The sequence below is a fragment of the Pseudorca crassidens genome, chromosome 17, assembly GCF_039906515.1.
Source record: "Pseudorca crassidens isolate mPseCra1 chromosome 17, mPseCra1.hap1, whole genome shotgun sequence".
NCBI classification, from domain to species: Eukaryota; Metazoa; Chordata; class Mammalia; order Artiodactyla; family Delphinidae; genus Pseudorca; species Pseudorca crassidens.
Window position 1 is genome coordinate 32,615,792 of NC_090312.1, and position 22,384 is coordinate 32,638,175.

The 22,384-nt window shown below is 36.2% G+C and overlaps 1 protein-coding gene across 1 annotated transcript in view; it reads right to left on the reverse strand.

Annotated features, from left to right (window-relative positions):
* Positions 1-22,384, reverse strand: part of ZFPM2 (zinc finger protein, FOG family member 2) — a 467,161-nt gene that overhangs the window by 316,688 nt on the left and 128,089 nt on the right. The window lies entirely within an intron of this gene.

Here is a 22,384-nt window from a genome sequence, read left to right on the forward strand (position 1 = left end):
TGTATTCAGCAAAGTAGTTAAGAGGAAAGTAGAGGGGAAAGAGCATGAATGGTTCTAAGACTGAAGAGTTTTAAAACAACTACCATGGGGGTTTACACACAAGGTTTTCTGGAAATAAATACAATAACCAGTAATAAATTTGCAATAATGCTAATAAAGTTATACAATTTTCTTAGGTCCTTAGATGTTGAGAGGATTGTCTGAGATGTTGGTTATTAAGTGTCTGGCACAGCTTCTCATATATAATAAATGCTCACTTAATACACCGAAGCTGGTTTTCTTCCCCGATGATATAAGTAGCATGAATAGAGAATGCCTGTTCTCCACCCTCGTAGTGAAGCAATGATAAGCCAGAATCACAGGGGCCAAGCCATTTAAGATGCTAATAGCTATAATGATGAAAAGGCAGATTACGGGGTTGAGACTGAGTAATACTGGAAATGAAGGAACTATGCAGGCTCCACAATGAGGTTGCCAGAAATTGCATAGATGATTATAAACAGAGAAGGGAATTTCTGAGTGTGTGGCAACAATTCTGGGCAACAGAGAAAAATAAAGTGTGCTTGTATATGAGGGTTGACACAGGTGATGGAAGACATGATCCTTCAGGCAGAGGTAACTGTGGAGTTAAAGGAGGTGAAGTATAATGGTGAAGTATCATATACTTTATTATGGTGACGTATAATGAAATAGCCAGGGCTAATGGAGGTGCTCTAGGAGAAACGTTAGACAATGGCAGGCGAATGGTGAGTAATGCTGGCAAGAGTCCTAAGGGAAACGTGAGATCAGCAAGTGACAATGGAGAAAAAGTGTCTGGCTGAATGGTAGAGAGAGTGGTGTAACTAGGAGGCCTAGACATTGGGGAAGTATGGTTTGTTGAACAAAAAAAGATAAAGCTGGGGTCTAGAGGGATCAGTGAGGGAAGATAAGAGAGCCCAAGAAGACAAGAGCAGTGAGATAAGGAATCTGAGTGATGGTGGAGACAGAAGTGGTGATGAGGAAATGAGAGATTCTCCTTTAAGAAGACATTGAGGGTAGTAATAAGGTGAGAAAAGTTTAAAACAGTGGGGTTGAGAAGATGTTTGCCAAATGATTTCTTTCCTTCCATGAAACCACATAGTCTTTCAAAGACTAGGTGTCTTACTTTTATCACCATTAAAATAAACACTGAAAAATGTTTTGATAATTTAATGTTGATTAAAAGGATTTTAAACAAATACAGGATTAAAAGGATTTTAAACAAAACAGAGTACAATGCAAGCTCCATGAGGCCAGCAATTGTTTCTCTCTTGTTGACCACATCCATTCTCACAGCTCAGCAGAATTCCCATTAGATACAGAAATTCAATAAATATTTACAAACCCACTGGGCTTAACATTTTTAAAAAGCCAGTTACTACCAGTAGTCTTTGACTGAGATAACAATAAAAACAACAACTGTCGATAACTGAGTACTTCTGAGTGCAAGGCATGCGTACATTGTGTGTCCTTTTATTCAGGACACACTTTAAGCAGCAGTTATTATTACCCCCATTTGCTTGTGGGAAAACTGAGGATCAGAGGTATAAAGTAACAGCAAAAATCACTCTCTTTCCAAGGTGCTTTCACTTTGGTAAAAGGCCTTGTATTAGAGATGAGAAATATATTTAGAAGTTGCCAGGCCCAAAGTCAGAGTTCACCACCCAAACTCTGCTATCATCTGTGTATAACAGTAAGAGGTGTTGGACAGTTCCCAGGACAGTCCTCCATCTATTCATACCTGCAGCCTGGCGGGGATGAAATACAGTTTCACTTGATCTTGGTTTATTCTCACAGCACATGTATGAGACAGGCATCATTTCCATGAAGAAACTAAAATTCAGAGCTAGCAGGCAAAATTTCCGAGGTCATTAAACTAATAATTAATCAAACATTGAGCCAGGACTTAAACCCAGTTTTGTATGAATAAAAACACTAGGCTTTTCTTCTTCCATCCTACTATAATTTCAAAATTTTTGTTTGATGCTGAACTCATCAATAGCCGTGTGGTCTCCTGTACTCTTAGACCAAAAAGAAAAGTTCCTTAAAACAAGGCAATTTTAAAAAAATTATTTCATTTGGCATTTACTCAAGTATGTAACTATATTTGGGGTAAAATTATTACTTTAAGCAACCAAAAAAATTAAAGTTACAGTCTGAAGTAACAACATTTCACTATGGGTAACTTGAGCATTTAATGAACACCTCCTGTACTTTATAAACCTTCTGTGCTATAGAAGAAACTATAGAAATAATAATGAAAAAAAAGTGCTTGTGTTCATGTAAATGGAAAGGCACAATGAAAAGAAATGAAAATAAAATAACCAAATTATTCAGTTGTTACATATATAAGACCAACTTTAGAACATTACTGACATCCTAAACATAAAAATGTGTAGGAAACCATAAAATTGACTAATAATTAGCTGTAGCTTGTAGAAATTGTCTTAATTTATATTTTTATTATTGTTTTAAACTGTTTTGAGAATATTCAATATATACTCATTAAGAGTTTAATCCTATAATTTCTTATCATCTTCTCCAATACCACATGAATATGATTTTAAAATAATATTTTACAGAGGAGAAATGATATTTTCCACAGATGAGAAAAGATGTTACAGCGAACACATCTGTACCCCTATAAAAATAGAAATTAGTTTGGCAAGGAAAATGCATTCATATTAAAATATTAAAAATTAAATGTCATAAATAATGTCATAACAAATAATAAATAAATAATAAATAAATAATAAATAAATGTCATAAAACCTCTACCTAAGAAAAGCCATAAAGTTAGACCATTTATCACACAGATTTAATGAGGCATTATCTTTAATATTGGTTATTTCCTACAGCAGAACGAGACATACAGCAGAAAGTCTTCATTCTTAAAATATCCTTACCCAAATGTTTAGGCAAAGGTACCTGACTTAGGAAAATTTTATTAAATTATTCTACTAAGAAAATTCAAATTTTGTCTATCCAAAACCAATTTTCCCTCAAGAAGTGATTACCAACTTGTTAACTGATACATAAATATTTATTATCAAATATTTTGATCAATATTTCATCTCCTAACATAAAGGTTTTCAAAATTTTAAATGTGGTAGCTAGCTCAGTTCCAAACATCCTAAACCTTGAAACCGTCATTGTATTAGAAATGCCATGTGCCTTACTGAAATGTCTGTTTTAATCCACCCCAAGTGGAATTACAGACACAATATCCAGAGTGCCATTAAAAGCATCTGCAAAAAAAAAAAAAAAGGCATTTGCAAATAGTTGGCTTTTCAACTACAAAATTCAACTCTTTATGTCAACTATGTAGTTCAACTATATGTCAACCATATATGTCAACTATATATGTTAAAGAAGGATATAAAATATGGAAGTACAATTTCTGTAAATCTAGTTTTAATACTTGCTGGCTTTGCTTTTTTAGTTACTTAAAAATAAAAAACCATTTCATTTTTAAAAAAGTAAATAAAGATGCATCTGGAAGGTATAAAAACTATGCTTTCCTTTATCATATAGATATAGATAGATTAGATATAGATAGAGTTCTACATTAAATTAGTCCAAAATACTTGTGATTAGGGTTAATTTAATTGGCTGTCTCATCTTATAACTAATCTCAACTGTTTCATAATTCTACACTTTATAATGTCTTGGGGGCATTACAAAATCAAACAAATCCACAGATGAATGTAGTCTCATTTGTTTCCCTGTGATAGTCAAGATATTTTTGCTCCTTCTGCAGATAAATGTGTCTTCTACAAAGACTCTTTTTTCAGGTAACCTTACCTACAGTCAATATCACTCTGTTATATGTAGCCAAAGTGAAATTTTCCTCAAAGGGAAGAATCAAGAATGGTAAGTCAATTATAGAACTGACATCTGTAATATGAGTCTTTTCTCCAGCCTCCAAAAGAAAGGGTTAATCACATACATATTTTTTGAGCAATTTCAACCCAATTACAAATAGCTGTAAAAGTCAGTTTTACACTGAGCTCCGAAGGAAGAAATTCCCTCACAGGCTCCCTCCATTTTTCCTCTCCCACAACTGGTGCTTTCAATAGAGTTGAAAGTTGTTTGCCCAGTCTGACCAATCTCTGAGGCAGGGTTTTTTTTCCCTTCAAGATACTTCATGTTAACAGCTTGAGGGCGTTCAATCAGCACCACTTTGATCTCGGCTGGAACTATAATTATTTATCATTGTTACATGGATTTCTATAATCCACCCCACCATTAAATCCCTTTTATGTCCTCATGTTCTGAGGCCTAATCTGCATCTGTATACTTAGTTTGTCTTCTCTGCTGGTCTCATCAGGAGCCTGCACTCTCCAACATTCCCACTGATGGCTTTTTCTCTCTCTTTCTTCCCCTCTAATGAAATCATTTTCTTACAAATTGAAAACCGCAAACACGTCTTAAGCATTTGGTCTGTTTTTAAGAGCTCCTTATTGAATATGTGTGTCATCCACCATTCACTGCAAACTTTATTTTTTCCAATCCTATGTAATTCATTTACTCAGTGGAGTTTTTATTAAAATAATGAGAAGCATATATCTGATTTTCTAAAAAGAAATTTTTGTAAAAGCGTACACAATGAAAAGTTGCTAATGTTGTGGTTATGTGAAAACACAGGAGGAAGGATTTGGTAACATTCTGCCCTTTTCTATGCCTTCTTCAGAAAGTGAACTGAGCAGTTCTGGGTAAAATTGAAAGAGACATATCCAATAGAGAATAGAGATCTCACGAGAACAATTCAGTAAGTTTGTCTGTGAAAGTGCGCGAAGGTAAGTCCCAAGAAGAAAAGGGGAAAAGGAAAAGAAATAGCAAGGCACTCTAAGGCCCTCAGAAAACCAAAAGGAAGAGTACAGAGGAAAGAGCCCAGGAGAGAAGTGGGGCTTTTGAGCAACTATCTTGGACTCCATGGTTTAGCTATAGCCATGTAATTATATTATCCTTGCTTCTATTATTTTCCTGTCTATGTTTTCTTTCATCTACTTTAATAATTTATACTATCATTTTATATTTCATGTTTTTCATAAGTCACCCCAAATCCTTTGTGGAATGAGACTGAGCATAAGGAACAAGTGCCTAATTTATTTTTTTTAAAAATCCTAAAATACTCTAACACTTCATATTCAACTGAAAGTTTTATTCTAATCAAGGATGTTGAATCCTATAAAACACCCTTGTTTTCTGAACAAAATAGACACAAAGGGACTTGATACTTCTCTGGCCATGCAAATGCTAAAGAAATCTAACAGAGAAGAAGAAATAAGGTTGAGGCAAGATTTAAGAGAGGAAGAAAAAAACCCTGACTATAAAATAAGGATGATGAGGATGATGAAGGTGATGATGAGGATGATGTCATGCTTACATCATTTATACAGTACTTACTCTGGGCCAGACACTCTTCTCAGCACTTCACTGATGTAATGCTCATAAAATCCTATGAAGCAGGTATAGTCATCCTTCAGTATCCACAGGGGATTGGCTCTAGGACCTCCCACCACGAATAGCAAAATCTTTGGAGGCTCAAGTCCCTTATATAAAATGGTGTAGTATTTGCATGTAAACCTCACACATCCTCCCATATACTTTAAATGATCTCTAGATTACTTGTAACACCGAATACAATGTAAATGTTATGAAAATAGTTGTAAATATAGTGAAAATTCTATGTAAATAGTTGCTGGCATGGCAAATTCAAGTTCTGCTTCTTGGAACTTTCTGGAACTTTTTTCTGAGTATTTCCCATCCATGGTTGGTTGAATTCAGTGATCTGGAACCTGAAGATAATGAGGGCTGGCTGTATACAGTACTCCCATTTTACAGATGAGAAAGTTGACAGGCAGAAAGATGACGTAATTTGTCCGAATTTACTGAGCTGTTAAGTGGAGAAGCAGAATTTGAAAGTGATTTTCATCTCAGGTTGTATCTTCCATTACTTCACTACCCCTACAAGCTTGACCTTACCATCACACTGAGACTAGGTAAGCTACTCGTCCCCTATTTGCAATGTGGGACTAGGTAAACCACCTAACTTCTCTAAGACTTAACATCTTCACTTATGAAATAGGGATCACCTGTCGAATTGCTGTGAGCATTAACAGAAGTAACCAACAACATCACTTCATGTAGTGCCTAGAAAAAGAAAATGTCCTCCAGAGGTGTGTTGCCAGCATCACTGATCACCACTCTCAATGGGAATCCTGGCTGGGTCACTTCTCAGCTGTATTAGACACATACCTCGTTTTACTGCACTTTGCCTTATCGTGCTTTGCAGATACTGCGTTTTTTCCAAATTTAAGGTTTGTGATGACCTCTGTGTTGATCAAGTCGGTCAGCACCATTTTTCCAACAGCATTTGCTCACTTAGGGTCTCTATGTCACATTTTGGTAATCCTTGCAATATTTCAAACCTTTTCATTATTATTATATTTGTTATGGTCATCTGTGGCCAGTGATCTTTGATGTTACCATGACTCTGAAGGCTCAGATGATGGCTCACATTTTTTAGCAATAAAGTATTTTTTAATTAGAGTATATACATTGTTTTTTAGACACAACGCTATTGCATATTTAATAGACCACAGTATCGTGTAAACATAGCTTTTCAATGCACTGGGAAACCAAAAATTTGTGTGACTTGCTTTATTGTGATATTTGCTTCACTGAGGAGGTCTGGAACAGAACCCACAATATCTCCAAGGTATGCCTCAAATTTAAATTTCTAAGCCTTAATTTCCTCCACTGTAAAATAAGGCCCAGTGACTGGAGCCACGATGCTCAATGAATGGTAGCTCTTAGGGTTATGCTGTTCTCCAGGGCAAAGCCAAATAAATGATAAATTAAACACAGTAACCAAAAAGTTGTGCACTAGAAAGGAAGCCTTAGATTTCACAAAAATTTTATCAAAGGAAAAATTAAACTTAATAAAGGGCTTTAATGAACAATAAAGCATAGTTTCCTTGCTTGTATTTTAGGGAAGGAAGAAAGAACGCCAGTTCGGTGACAGGGTGTCAAAATAGGATCACAAATAACAGGCACCATAATCAAGAAGGGCTCATTGTATGAAAACCAGAGAGAAGGTAGTGGTGCTGAGCACAATCTCTGGGGTCAAGCCGTCTCATTTCAATTCCATGATTATTTGCTTTGTGATCACAGGCAAGTTACTTAATGTTCTGTGCCTCAGTCTCCTCACTGGTCAAGAGGGAGACAATATTCCTAGAGTTGTTTGGAGAGAAAACAATGAGAATTTGTCTGCTCTTATACTCTCCATGCCTATAGCCGTGATTAGCACAGAGTAAACTCTCCGTAAATATTAGGTACTAGAGATGTGACTGGGAAAGAGAAAAGTTAAAAAGTTCATGAGAGAGGAAAATGTTGCCCAGAACAGAGTCTTAGGTCCTCAACATTAATTCTGAATGGTTTCAGAATTCTTTTGATCATTTCAAGAGAATAACACTCTGAAAAATAAATGCTTTAGGTTATCTGAGTTACTGATTTTTCCCTTTATCAGTACTTTTACTTATATGTTTTAGGATTTCTGAAAATGACTGAGCCTAATGGATAAAATGTCTTGAATTATACAGATTAAATAATACTTAATAAGGCCCAAAGGGAACCAGAAGTATTATTAATCTCATGTACTTTTAAATAATGATTGAAATATTCCCTGCATTTCTCTAACAGTTACATATAATGCCATTTTCATTTTACTTTATTAAAATACCTGATAACTATTTATTTTTCATTGTATTATGTTTAACTTTAAAAGTTAAAAACAATGAGTAAAATCCAGAAAGCTGGGTTAACTAACAACCTCTTCTTTAATTTTAAAATGTGCTAAATTATTCTACTATATACTAATCATGAGTTATTGGCATGAAATGTTAGCCTTAAGTTATATGAGCTTGTAAAATAATTCACTTCCATATTCCAGACAGAAAAACCTATTTTATAGAAAATTAATTTTGCCACATAATTGTAATTACGATTTTTAATGAATAAATAATTGGGGCTTTTCAAAAGTATCTTACTCTTAAAAATCAATTTTTCCCATAATACACATCGATATGTCAAAACTGTGGAGAAAAGGTGTATTATATATGGTCAGTGCTTTTTAAAATCTCATATTTATTTTCAAATTTAATATAAAATATAAAGATAATCATTAAATTTAATAACTTAAAAGAGTTAAAATATTTTTTTCACAATAAAGGGTGTTCTTCTTCCAGAATAAGGATAAAGGTTCATAAGAAAACTCTAGCTTTTACATTGCTCAGAAAAAATGTGTGTGTGTGTGTGTGTGTGTGTGTGTGTGTGTGTGTGTGTGTGTCTGTGGTTCAGAGCAGAGACTCTGGAGCCAAGCTGTTTCTGGCCTGATCTCCAGTGCCACTTCCAGGTCACTGCCTTCCTGTGCTTGGACTCTAGGAGTGGGGGAAAAACCTTCCTTCTTCCTTTACCACTTTAAACCCATTTTGAACACCAGTATTTACTAATGATGCTGGCAACTTTGATTACCCAAATCTCTATTGCCTTCTGACCTGAACTCGTGCAACAGGCTATATTGCCTAGTTGTCTAACGTGAGTCCCTATCTCACTCCTAACCACAATTCACCATCTATATTAATGCAGGTGTGTTATATTCCCTCTGCCTGGAGTGTTGGAATGTCTTTACTCTCTTCTCTCCTTCCATCTGTTAAATACTTCCATGCTTACAAAGTAAAGAGGCCTTAAATGGTCTCCCAGAGGAGAGACAGATGCCTCTTTCTCTGGACTTCCTTTATGTTCTCCCATGACTTATATGTCCTCATTCTTCAGCTTGGGGTAAAATTTCTATTAACAAGAAGTTAAGCCTCTCCCTCTTGAGATCTTTTTACTTCATTCCTTCTAAAGTCTCCAAGAACTCCTCAAGAGCCAGCCATACTTCCAAATTCCAAGAGATCATTTAGGCCACTGAAGCCCCTGCTTTGCTCTCTATTCATTGGTGTCACTATTAAGCACAGGTCCCACACAGGATGGTGGATTCCCCTTCTTTGCTAAGGAAACACCCAAGTGGGCTCAGGTCTTATACAATCTGTCATGGTGTTCCCCCTTAGTCTTTAGGGTTCGGTTCACTTAATTCACATCACATCTCAGATCAGCCATCCTTCCCCAAAGCAGGACCCGAGGCCATGTTAGCTGGCCTCACAAGGAGTTCCAGATTTAGGAACAAAGGGTAGGGAAAAAGAGCCCTCTCTCTTAAAACCTAAAGCCCTACTGTTGAGTCCTGGCTTCGCCCTCCACAAATCTTCTATTTTCCAAGACGTCCTTTCCCTGCCAGCAGATTTTGGTTAAGGCCACCCCAATCGAACCTGTCATTGACAACCTGAATTGTGTCTCTTCCAAGATTTACAGGTTGAAGCCCTAACTCCTAATGCCACCGTATTTGGAGACAGGACCTTTACGGAAGTAATTAAGGTTAAATGAGGACATAAGGGTAAAGCCCTAATCCAATAGGATTGGTGTCCATATAAGAATAGGAAGAGACATCAGGAGTGTGCACATAACAGAGAAAAAACCATGTCCAGACACAGCAGGGAGGCGGCCATCTACAAGCCAGGAAGAGAGGTCTCACCAGAAACCAGCCCTGTGGGCACCTTGACCGTGGGCTTCGAGTCTCCAGAATTATGAGAAAATAAATTTCTGTTGTTTAAGCCACTGAGTCTGTGGTATTCTGTTACAGCAGCCTGAGCAGACTAATATAAACCACAGTTTGGGGTGGAAGTGGTGGAGTTCGCGTGACTGCCACACAGAAAGCCTCACAGGCTGCATGTGCAAATCAGCCCTCCATCTTCCTTCCCTCTCTCAGAGCTGTGAGATCTCCAAGACAGGTAGTATTCATCCCAAAGAGACAAAAGGCTCCCAAATCCAGTTTGAAAAATCTTGGCTCTTATATTTGCATAATTAAGAAAGGCTACTCAAATGACTTCTTTTACAATAAAACACTTTTCACATGTCATTATTTCCAGCTATAGTATTAGAAATGCAGGCATAATATTTTAAGATGTTATATAATTTATCAGCCTATTTAACAACTATTGCATTAATCATATTACGATAATTATTATTTATATACCCAATGTCCCCCTTTTATTCAATTTTCAGAGTAATGAAAATTACTGAGGAAGATAGTAATTTTCTTGGAAAGCATCTAATTTAAAGAAAAATGGGGGCTTCCCTGGTGGCACAGTGGTTGAGAATCTGCCTGCCAATGCAGGGGACACGGGTTCGAGCCCTGGTCTGGGAAGATCCCACATGCCGCGGAGCAACTAGGCCCGTGAGCCACAACTACTGAGCCTGCGCATCTGGAGTCTGTGCTCCGCAACGAGAGGCCGCAACAGTGAGGGGCACGCGCACCGCGATGAAGAGTGGCCCCCACTCACCGAAACTAGAGAAAGCCCTCGCACAGAAACTAAGACCCAACACAGCCAAAAAATAAATAAATTAATTAATTAAAGAAAAGAAAAATGGGTAGAGGGAACTGAAATAAACACTCTGATGGCAGAAAGTGTCTTCCACTCGTTTCTCTTTTCTTTTGGTGAGCTTGCATTCCTTTTATATAGAAAATATAATTTTAAATACCATAAACTTAAATAATGCATTGTTTACTTAAAATACACACTAAAATAAGTGCTGTCAATCTCAGTCATTTTATATTCTTTGTCTGGTGTATAGGTTACTTAATTCTGTAAAAAAATGCCATGTTTCCATCCTTATTAGAACGTACTCATGTATTTATTCTTTTCGTTTTATTTTACATTGTTAATACAATGCTCAAAGATGAAATAACCTTGATTAATTCATATGAAAAAATTAACAGGAAAAAAAACCAAAGAACTTGTTAAAATTCCATTCAATTGGGAAGGCTTGTGACTGTTTTTATTCAGGGCGTCACTTAAAAAGAATGTTATACTCTTGTTAGTATCAAGAGATTCTGCCATGAAAACTCAAAATAAGATATGTGATTCTCTGTGTATTTATCCAAATATAAACTATGTTTAACATCAAATATGTTATTTTCATTACTTTCCTATATATGACAATGTATTCAATAAATTTTCTTTGAAAACACGCAGCACTTTGCAATTTTCTTTCAAGGACACTTAAAATATGGCCCACAGGAATCCTGCCAAGTAGAACTCTGCTGTTAGCAAGAAGCTCACACTTTCCCCCTTGAGCCTTCCTTTCTTATTCCCCACAAGCTCTCCAAGAACCTCCAAGAGCTAGCCCTGCTTCCAAACACCAGGCAAGACCAGTAACGCCACTAGATACCCTGCTTTGCTGTTCAATTTCCAGGAAATGGCTAAAATTACAATTAGGTTTCTTTATTGTTTCTTAGCGGACCTTTTACCCAACTCTTTAATTGTTGTTTTTAACAGTTTACAGATGTAACTCATCTTCAGCATGGGTACTTTAGTTTCCGTTATCTTTCAGAAAATCTCTCCATTCCTCAGGCCCAAGAGTGACAGAAGGATAGTGCCTTCTAGGTAACGGTGGCACAGTTGGGCAGGTTTAACAGGAAAGTGAAAGCTTCTGTACAGGCAAAATGGCAACACGTTTACTACACTTAATATATAATATATATAATTTTGCAAAAAACTAAACATTTCCCACGTATCATTAACAATTTAGTGCGTCCAGTGTGTATTTATCACTCTGTCCTCGCGATCACTGAAGAGATTATCATTGCTTATGTTATCTCATCAGCATTATGTCTCACCATCAGAGCAACCCTTCCCTTCACCCTCTGTGCAAGCTGATCCCTCAGCCATTTTCCCACCACCCCTCCCACTTGGTAGTGGATGACCTTCCTCCCCCTTTGCCACCACTGCACACTGTACATGCCTCTGCAACAGAATCCGTAGTAATGTATTTTAATTATCTCATCATTTGTCTGTCTCCTTTGCTACCTCCCTTTGCTACCACTGCACACTGTACATGCCTCTGCAACAGAATCCATAGCAATGTATTTTAATTATCTCATCATTTGTCTGTCTTCTTTGTACTACGAGCTTTTTGAAGGTAGTATGAGTCCAAGTCATCGCTTTATCCTTGGAGTCTGGCACACAGTTATTCTTAACACTTATTCAATAAGTGTTTGAACTAATTAAATTAATTAATTCAATGTGGGTCTGCAAAGGTGCAGGGGAAGAAGTACAAGATCTGGCAAGGATATGCAAATTATATTTATGAGTGAATAAGTTGCTGGCTCCAAGTATCAGTCTCAGAAACAGTGTAGGAATTTATTATGAAGACAAAGATACAACAGTCCCCAAGGTCTAAGTGTACTCTTGAGGTTAAAACAACAACAGAAATAACAATAGCACCAGAAGAGCTGTTATCAGTTTGAATACAGAAAGAAGGGAAAACATACTTCTAATCCACATCAAATTTATAGTAAATTTTTAGGTAATATATTATTATTAAATTTAGCATTTCCATTACATTAAAAGTAATAAAACTCAAAAAAAAATCCACACACAAACTATTTGGTAAACTAGTTACTGGGATATAAAAGTTGAAACAATAAAATTTAAAAGAAATGAGCAAAATGTATTATGTAAAGCTTGAAAATATGGTAGGGACAGGAAACAAAAATAACTTTGAAATAATTTATAAAAGTTAATGGGTAGCAGATTCAGAATGGCTTAATATGAGACATAAATTTCTTTAGAGGCATAACCCTAAAGTTTGAAAGTTTCTGAGGTAGAAATAAAATGGTAATGAACAATTTTATCAATAAACAGTTTCACAGAAACCCAGGTATGTTTATAGTTATTTACCAAGAACACTCAAGAAGAGTTGTTTCCAATAGCTGACTCCATTTGCTTGTCTTTCGCTCGCACTTCAACCTACCACAGTCTGGCAGCTCTGCTACAAGAGCTCCACTGAAATAGTTCCAGTTAAAATCACTAATATCCACGTGGCAATGAATTCAAGGGAAGTCTTTAAATCTCGGTCTTGACGTCTCAGCAGCATTTAATCCAAGCATGACTCTTTCCTCCTTAAAACTATTACATTCCCCTGGTTCTCCCTATCTTGGCTGTTCCCTCCTTATCAGACACTCTTGACACCTCTTCCTCTATCCTTCTGCTAGAGACAGGAGTTCTTCAAACTTCATGTCCAAGACCTCATATGTATGTATATATATATATTCCCATCTACTCCCATGAATTCCATGGCCATGTATACATTGATGACTCTCCGATTTACATCTCTATACTAGGCTTTTCTCCAAACTCCCAGCCTATATTACCAATGTTCTACTCAACAGATCCACTTGGATGTCTCACAAAAATTGCAAATAACATACTAAAAATCCAATTCATCTTTCTCCCAAAACACGTCTTTCCTTCAATTCTCCTTACCTCAGTGAATGGCAACAAAACACGTTGAACAAGCCACACACAATGACAACCTCAAATACATCCGGTGCTTCCCATAACCCTCTTTCACCTCTTGATGAGACTACTACTGTATTTCTATTGTCCTTCTTCTACCCATTCTTCATATTGTAGTCAGAGTAGTTTATTTTTAATGCAATTCTGAGTATGCGGCTTATATGCATAACACGTCTTCACACAGATCTTGAATTTAAATGCAATGACAATATTTACCAGCTTATTTTACCAGCCTTATTTCACTCTTTCTATTCTTTCCTATACTGAAAATTGGTATGTAATGAGAAAAAATCAAGCATGTGTCCACCTTTTCCTTTATGAACAGTATTCAGGGGTAACTAAATAGTAGATGAGGGAAAGATTTTCAGAAGATAATAATATCAGTTAATAATACAGAAGGAATGATAAAATACAAAAGTCACCATTTTGCAAGCCCTAATGATGTAATGGATCCTGGCAATAACCATTAGGTGAAAAGTTGATGGGAAACTTTATAACGGATGGATCAAGTGAAAACACCTGAACCACCTGATACTTTGTAAAATCACAAGTGAGGCAGAGGCCTTGTATGTGCTTACTGACATGATGCAATAGAAAGCACCCAGCAATGTATGTACAGTACTGTTGCCTACAGTATTGAATCTGAATTTCTTCAAGGATCTAGATTCAACTACCAACTTACAAGAAATGTATTTTACCTTGTGTACCCAATCAATATTACCCTTTAAATAATCTAGTAATCTAGTTCCAAATTTGTGGCCCATTAATAGCAAGTGTACATGTCTCTACGTACCTGCTTTTATTTTCCATAGTTTTAAACTACTTCTACTTCTAGCGTATGTCATTGTGTTGGTCTTGACTTATCCTTCTGAACCCCATTAAGTCCCTTTCTGAATCAGACAAAAGAGAAGCAAATAATTACATGGTTTAGGTTTTCTTTCTTTCAACATCTCAGATCAGGCATATATTTAGGTATCTTTTCCAGGTAGAATGCTGAGTCAACGAATGCCAAAAATTCTTGCACCAAAATAAGTATCTAATGCATACTTCCTTATAAAAGAGGTTACAAAGGGGATAGCAAGGGTTTTTCTTATATCCTACTGACAAGTGTCTTCCGGAAGTGTCCTGTTGAGAAGAATTCCAAGCTGAATTATGGCTCAGGAGGAAAGAGCACAGTAGAAGTCCTATTATTGGACAAAAGTGGGGTGAGCAGTGAATCAAAAGAGCCAAACCATGGAATGATTTTTAAAATAATAATAGAAGCATTATATTTTAACTTATCCTATACAAAAGCACATTTAATAATTAAACATTTGATGTAGGGCCTAGACCTTTTATTGGCCAATGAGCCCACTGTTGGTCCTCCAATTTCATAAACAACATTCAAATGCTTCATCTACAATTTCTAGTTTGTTTCATTAGAGTGAGGATGTAAAAGCACTTGCAAAGCCATCTAAGGGCAGATTCTTTCAATATGTTTATGATTTTCTCCCTGATTTGCTGCAGTTATTTTGTCCATACCTACATTTTTTAGTTATTGCTCTTCATCCAGTCTTTGGAAGGTTTCGATATTGTTGCCCTAGAAACAATGTATTTTTTTTTTGCAAATATATTTGAGTGGTTTAGACAATATTTAAAATCAACTAAAAATTACAGTAGGATATATAGTTGGAAAGCATATAAGGGACTGCCCACATGATTCCTTTCTAGCTCCTGGCCTCTGTATTGGTTTTCTAGGACTGCTGTACCAAAGTACCATAAACTGGGTGGCTTAGATAACAGAAATGTATTGTCTCACAATTCTGGGGTCTGCAAGTCCAAGATCACGTTCAGCAGGATTGATTCCTTCCGGGAATCAGAAGGATTCAAGGGAAGGATTTCTGAGACAATCTGTTCCATACCTCTTACCTAGCTTCTGGTGGTTTCCCAGTAATCTTTGGCCTTCCTTGACTTCTAGGAGCATCATCTCAATCTCTTCCTTCATCTTCACAGTATGTTCTCCCTATGTATGTGGTCTGTCTCCAAATTTCCCCTTCTTATGAGGGTACCAGTCATGCTGGATGAAGGGCCCACCCTAATGAGTATGACCTCATCTTAACTAGTTACATCTGCAATGACCCTATTTCCAAACAACATCACATTCCGAGGTACTGAAATTTAAGACTTCAGCATATGAGTTGTGAGGGGACCTGACTTAACTCACAACAGCCTCAATCAGTAATTTTCAGAGAAAGGGTGCAAATTTTAGTTTAATTAAGGGAGCTTCTACTGTAAAAGGTTAATTAATGAATTTTGCCATGGGAGCAGCATGTAGGATAGGAAAGTATGTGCTGTCATATATTTTTCTGGGATCATGATGTATTTATAAAACTTGACATTGTATTTTATTTTCCAGCAATCTGTTTGAGGAAAAGGTCACTGCAAAGCAAGGTCCAAAAAAAAAAAAAAAATTTAATCTCAATTCATTATCCTTTAGCTTGAATTTATCAGTTAAACTTGTGCAAACAAATTAGGTATTTGCAACTTCTACAAGCCATTATCTAAATATCCTTAATTCCCATTCTTGTACAACTGAAGAAATAATAATAATAATAAATTTGTATATTTTACACAGTTCTTATAACTCAAAGACATCTATTTCCACACAATAATCGTAAGTCCTTTGCCTTCAACCTACCTCTTTTTTTGGGTTAGGTTTATGTGTGCCCTAATTCTATATCAGAGTGCAAACTGGAGTAAAGGAGTAAGATAAAGAGAACTATTTTTTACTGTGTTTATGTGGCATCCTGTTCTACAAAGAGTAAGGCTTTCATCTTTTAATCCGATATCCACTTAACTACAGTACAGAAGATTTATTTTGACCCCCTCTTGTTTTAGAAGGGGCTCAAAAGTCTGTAGCAATTTTTGACACTTTGTTATAATGTTTTTCTGAACCCCCCCACATACACACACACACACACACACACACACACACACACACACACTCTCCTCCCCGCCTCATTTTCATATGGACAAAAAGCGTTGGGATAAAATGATGGTTCATTATAGTGGTACAGAGCTCTTATCTTCATCCGGCAAGAGTCATTTCCTTCCAAAGATTGAAATGCAAATGTGAAAATTAATGATAACTGCATTATCTGATAGCAGAGATAATACCAATTCACTGTCAGAGTAATACACAGTCATTCTACGATTTCCTCTGCTTCTCACAATATTCTTCTTACTGTCAGACTATATCTATGGTTAACTATGTTTCATAGGTTTCTGTTAATTTACTTCAAATGGCATTTCCCAGATCTTATATCTACCACATTTTCCCAATCAAAAAGGAAACGAAATCAGAACTGTAATCTCCAAGCCCTTCTTTGGACTAGTAAAGGGAAAAAAACCCTGTATCATTAGTGTGTGCTTCTCTCTCACAGTGGTCTCCCAGCTGCCATTCCACTTTCTATAAAACACTCCCCATCTTCTCAGTTTAATTTCAGGCACAGAGCAGAACAAGCCTGATCATCTGCGTGGATCCACAACGCTGAACAGCACCTGAATGACGTGACTTCTTTACAGATTTCTTGAAACACTTTGAGTCCAGATGCAACAAGTACACACATCTGATTTTATGCTAGACATTTATTCTTGAAAATTTATTTACATTAAAATTTCTTTTACTGAATTATGTTTTAAATCCAGTTGAATAGAACATAGTTAATGTAGCCCTGTGATGATTTCTACATAGCGAAATCATTTTACAAAGTTCATTCACTATACAAATGTGGGCTTATCATCTGTAAGGCATTATAATGGCTTCTAAGGCACAATGGCCAAAATGCTACTAAAAGTAATATTAAGAGCCATTTATTGAGCGCTTATGAAGTTTTGATCTCCATGTTTCACATAAAAAATCTCACGAATGAGGTAGTTATTATAATTAGCCCCATTTTATAAATAAGGAAACTGAGTCCTTGGAGAGTGAGTAACTTACCCAAAGTCACACAATTGATAAGTGGCAGGGCCAATACATAAACAGAAGTATTGTTGGTCTTCTCTACCCATTACCTCAAAATAATTTACCTCTGATGGTAAATCAGATTTCCATGTATCAACCTAGGAGGAAGGTGTGCTGTTCCATGGTGTATAACACAAAAATTATTCTTAATTTCATTCTATTAATTCCTCAAATCATCGATACAAGGTCTGATTTTCTACTTCATTTTTACTGAAATGGCCCAAATGCTTTACATATAAATACCAAAATCTATTTAAATAAAAGTACATGATTATCTGGAAAAGTTCATGTCAAAGAATCTAAATGACTGCTTGCTCAAAATTTTAAATCTGTGTATATTTGTATTAATATACATTATTGGGGGCTACATATAGCACAATTTGAGTAACATGATATGTTCCTTTAGTAGAGCTCCTAGAAATGTCAATTAAAGCTGCTATAACGCTGTTGGTAGATTCATTCAATATTAGACCAGGGAAAACAAATTATTCATTATTCCCATGTGCAAAAAGAAGTAACATGTTTTTAATAACATAAGCCAGAGAGTTGGCATTCCTAGAGTTGATGTTTATGAGATGTGACTTTTAAGGTACTCATTTCATAGTGGTGGATGACGAATTTATAATGATTTAACAGTATTCTCTTCCCTAAGTCTCCTTCTAAATAAATACACAAGTCAGCACTCCAGAATTTGGCGATGGACTGAGGTTCTAAAGATTTTCTTAAAGGAGGGAGACAGAGATGTAAGCATTGTTTTCAGAATAAGGACACATTCCAATTGTTGGCCAATGTGAGAGGTCCTAGGGTAAAGGGAGGCCATTAACATCTAGTAAATCCCACACTCGCCCAGGCTCTGTGCTAGGTATCATATATATCATCTCTTTCAAGTTTCATCCTCATAACCATGTTTCAAAGTACTTATTATTCTTCCCATTTTGAAGATAAGGAAACTGAGGTCCTGGCTGTTTAATATGCCCAAGGCCACAAGGCCGTAAGTGTAAGCATGGCTCTAAAATTTGTGCATTTTCTTCTGTAGTCTAGACCAATTCTCTACTTTCTAGGTTGACATGTTTAATTATTGCATCCTACCTAACTACACTACATGAATAATTAAAGAAGGTTAAAGGAGAGAAATGGTATCAAAAAGAGACAGTGTGGACAGCAGTCAGATTGGCCATCATTAAAATGTCTACAAATAACAAATGCTGGAGAGGGTGTGTAGAAAAGAGAACCCTCCTGCACTGTTGGTGGGAATGTAAGTTGGTGCAGCCACTGTGGAAAACAGTATGGAGTTTCCACAAAAAACTAAAAATAGGGTTGCCAAATGATCTGGCAATCCCACTCCTAGACAAAACTATAATTTAAAAAGATACATGCACCCCTATGTTCACAGCAGCACTATTTATAATAGCCAAGACATGGAAACAACCTAAATGTCCATCAACAGATGAATGGATAAAGAAGACATGGTACATATACACAATGGAATACTACTCAGCCCCCCAAAAGAACGAAAAAATGCCATCTGCAGCAACATGGATGGAACTAGAGATTATCATACTAAGTGAAGTAAGGCAGAAAGAGGAAGACAGATACCATATGATATCACTTATATGTGGAATGTAAAATGTGACACAAATGAACTTATCTATAAAAGAGAAACAGACTCACAGACATAAAGAACAGACTTATGGTTGCCAAGGGGGAGGTGGGGAGGGAGAGGGATGAAATGGGAGGTTGCAGTTAGCAGATGCAAACTATTATATATTGAATGGATAAACAACAAGGTCCTACTGTATAGTACATGGAACTATATTCAATATCCTGTGATAAACCAGAATGGACAAGAATATGAAAAAAGAATGTGTGTGTGTATATATATATACATAGAGAGAGAGAGAGAGAGAGAGAGAGAGAATAGAATCACTTTGCTGCACAGCAGAAATTAACACAACATTGTAAATCAACTATACTTCAATAAAAAAAGAGAGACTATGGCCAGCATTGTAGTATATCTTTGGACTTCTCCCTAGCACTTTTCACAGTTATTAGTGTACAATGACTATTTCTTAAATAGTTAAATGAATGAGAATATTGGCAAACTGAATAACCGGAGGGTGATAAAAGAAAAAGCATTTACTTAAAAAGAAGACAGAAATGATATAAGTGAGGTACAGGCAAATACGGAAGAACAGTGGATAACAAGTATCATATGAATTAGATTCCAAGCAAAGTAATGTCAAGGTAATTTTCTTAAGAGCAAGAAAGAAGAATCAGACTTGAAAATAGATATGTGAAATACTGAAATAATGAGGTAATGACTTTTACACTGGCCTGAACTTTACTAGCTTACTGTGAGTCTAGCACTCCACTCAAATGGTGAAAGACTCATAAGAAATTGAAGATTATTCAAATAAGAGTCACAAATATTTAAACATTAAAGAATTTCATCATTAGACATGTTTGCAAATGTTAAGACAATTTTCCTAAAGATTGTTTAGGTTCCACCTAATCATAAGAGTTAACAAAGGTACGAGCAATTATTAAATGTGACTTTTAAATGTATAACAAATAAGGAAAAAAAATTGCTCTGGGGAATCTGCATTTGATAAAAATAGAACACTTCACAGAGGAGTTGATTCATTACCGAACTGAGCTATCAAGAAAAGTTGTGGAGTCGTCTCCAATCAAACTTTAAAAATAAGATAAATCCTGATCTATCTTAAATGATGTTAGCTCTATGCCTCAAATTCTTTAGATAATTTCCTTGTCCTTTGATTCTGTTCTATGTTTAGAGACAACTCTCTATCTTAGGGTGACTATCAGGACGGGGTGGGAGGACCTTAAAGTTAGGAGACCTTGAAATTACACCTGGCTCATTGCCTCATGTCTTAAGCAATAATTTGTGGCTAAATTCAAAACTAGATGTTTGGGCTTCCCTGGTGGCGCAGTGGTTGAGAGTCCGCCTGCCGATGCAGGGGACACGGGTTCGTGCCCCGGTCCGGGAAGATCCCACATGCTGTGGAACGGGTTCGTGCCCCGGTCCGGGAAGATCCCACATGCTGTGGAGCGGCTGGGCCCGTGAGCCATGGCCGCTGAGCCTGCGCGTCCGGAGCCTGTGCTCCGCAACGGGAGAGGCCACAACAGTGAGAGGCCCACGTACCGCAAAAAAAAAAACTAGATGCTTGGTATTATAAAAGTTTACCCTTGTTGTAACAGATGTACTACTGTGCTTTAAAAAATGCAGAAAAGAATTTTTAAAAGTTCTGCTTCAAGTCGCAACAATTTCAAAGCCATAATAATGGTCATTAGCATTTTATGTTCAAGATTTAATTCTCACAAAAGCCCTAAGAGGCGTTAATATTACTTTCCAGATTTTACAAATGAGAATAACAGCACAGAGAGATTAAGCAACTTGCAAAAATTCATCCAGCAAGTAAGCAGCAAATCCAGAATTCGAACCTAAAACTTTAGAATCCAGAGTTCATTTTCTAAGATGTTTGGAAACTGTCACTAAAACCTGGGAAATTTCCTCTTCTTAATACAGTTGTAAAATACCAATAGTTTTTTTGAATAACAAAAATTTGGGTAAAAATATTGATATAATCACTATTCATGCAATAGCAAAAGTTCAAAAACATCCTGTATACTTTCTCTGACTGAAGGAAAGCAATGAATATTCTACCTTAAAAGATAAATATCCAACAGGTAGTCTTTTGTTATGAATCAACTTCATTAATCAGGGGATGTCAAAATAATAAATCCCCCTTTATTTTGCAAAACACCTGTAGGGAAAAAATGTGTTATCGATTTTACAATATACAAAGGATGAATTTCCTCCAGGCATACCTGCTTATAGGCATACATTTTTTCCTTTAAAGTTTTTATACATTCATTTGTGCCACAGAAAGAGTATATATGTTTTCACGGATATCAATTGAATAAAATGTTTATTAAATCAGATACGTTAAGTAAATTTAACTCAAAAGTGAAAAATCTTATCCTGAATGGACAGCATCGTGCTTTATCCTTATTCCTCTCTCTCTCTCTCTCTCTCTCTCTCTCTCCCCCTCTCTCTCGCTCTCTCTCTCTCGCTCTCGCTCTCCCTCTCGCTCTCGCTATTTCTCTCTCTCGCTCTCTTTTAGCTAACACATAACTTTATTTCTGGAAAAGCTTCCTGAGAAAGGAAGCACTGGGTATGCAGTATGTGTTTAGTAATTCACCACCCCCTGAATTTGCTTACTTACTCACAAGTCGCTGGGAGCACTGTGGGTCCCAGGTTTGAGCAAAGAGGAAAACCAGCCGCCTCCAAGTTTGCCCCTCTGAGTGAATCCAGAATGTACCCTTTGCAAGTAGGCATATCAAAAGGCCATCTAATCTAATTTAAATGTAAAAACTCTTCTACACAGCATATACGTACTTAATTCTATGAATAAAGAACCATACAACATAAAGTTCACCCACTTTTTTAAGTTAAATGTAATCCCCAAGAAAAAATAAATTTTTCCAAAGTTTTTTTTCTTATTTTTTTAATCAAGAGAATTCTTCCCTTCATTAAGACAGAAACATTATGCAATAAGGTGAAAATGCCAGATGTCCACATTTTCTTTCAAACTCTTAAAATGTGGTATATGGTATTTTAATTATAATATGTTTTGATCCCAAATCTTGTGTAACATTATGCTATAGTATACAGAATACAAACATCTGTGTGTATCACGAATAACATTAGAAATGACATCATAATAATCAGATATACTGTATCTTCATTTTTATTTGCGTTATATTTTCCAGCTGCTGGTTTCAGAAAATTACCACTGGAGTTCCTCTCTTCTTCACGCACAGCAGAGAGCAATTTGCAAAGTCATGCAAGGGTGAAAATGTGATTGAAATATAGGGATCT